Consider the following 1,259-nt stretch of genomic DNA (forward strand, 5'->3'; position numbering starts at 1 on the left):
TAAATTCTGCAAACTGCTTCATCATTTCAACCATTTCATTGTGCTATTTTCATAACTTAAAAAACTACAAGTGATTTCTAATATTAGCACAAGGCCACATTTTTGCTGGGAAGAGGGTATAATCGATCGGTGGGTATAAGCAATTCGCAGTATTTATCAGTGATTATTTATTTTAGTGATCCCGGAAGGAAGGAAATTGAAGTTGACCATGACTACACGTAAATTAGAAACCAAGAAATGAAACAAAATAATGTGAGGCGTTTTATCGTTTCCGCCAATTGCCTATACAATGTGTTAATAAGTCGTTACAAAATTGATTGTTGGAGTCATAAGAATGTGTTATAAACTTCCGGGAGAACGTGATATAATTCTTTTTTAGGAAGAGTGGATCCCGAAACACATAAAGCTATAGATAATAGCGTGTAAATAAAAAGTCGAAAAAAGTCGAAGGCTGCCGTGGGACTCGAACCAACACCTACCATTCGTAGACCGCCTGTCTTGTCAACAAATATGGATTCGAGTCCTACGTGCAGCTTCTATTTTTTCTATACAAAAGGTTTTTTTTTTCAACCCAATATTTACATGTTATAATTTAGAGCGTTATGTGCTTCGAGATCCAGTGTTCTAAAAAAGATTCTTTAAACTATTAACTGTTACATTGCTTATCTATGTTGTGTCACTTTTTACTCTTTCCGTTTTTTTTATTTTATCTATCATGATTTGTTTATTGCTTTGGGTTTTTTTATGGCTCTGAGCAGATTCAGATTTTATTTAAAACAACAGAATTTTGCTTGCATTAAATATTGTAATATATTTCGTAGTTTGTTATCTATTTTATTTATTTTTCATGATTTTACCTTCTTTTTTTTTGTCTCTATGAATTATGATTTCTTGGATGGAACAGCAGCGTGACACCTAACACGATACTCAACACGTGCTATATTGGTTTAGATTTGCTTGTTGACACCGTCGTGTGACACCCAGCGCGGCACTCAACACGTGCTACATCAGGTGCTGTTATAGATTGTAATGAGTGTCACATCTTCAACAAAAGACTCAGTTATTTTTTCCGTTTTCGTTTCCTTTTGTGTTGTTCTTTTTTTATTAAAAAAAAATTATGCAATAAATCTTTTTGATAGCACTGGTTTTTGGTACCGATAAGCTTGTAAAAACTGCAGGTGTCGGATTAACTAACTCTCTAGGAAAAACCACGTTTCCACGTTATTTTCTCCGATATATATATATATCGGAGAAAATAA

This window comes from Octopus bimaculoides, chromosome 4, assembly GCF_001194135.2.
Source record: "Octopus bimaculoides isolate UCB-OBI-ISO-001 chromosome 4, ASM119413v2, whole genome shotgun sequence".
NCBI classification, from domain to species: domain Eukaryota; kingdom Metazoa; phylum Mollusca; class Cephalopoda; order Octopoda; family Octopodidae; genus Octopus; species Octopus bimaculoides.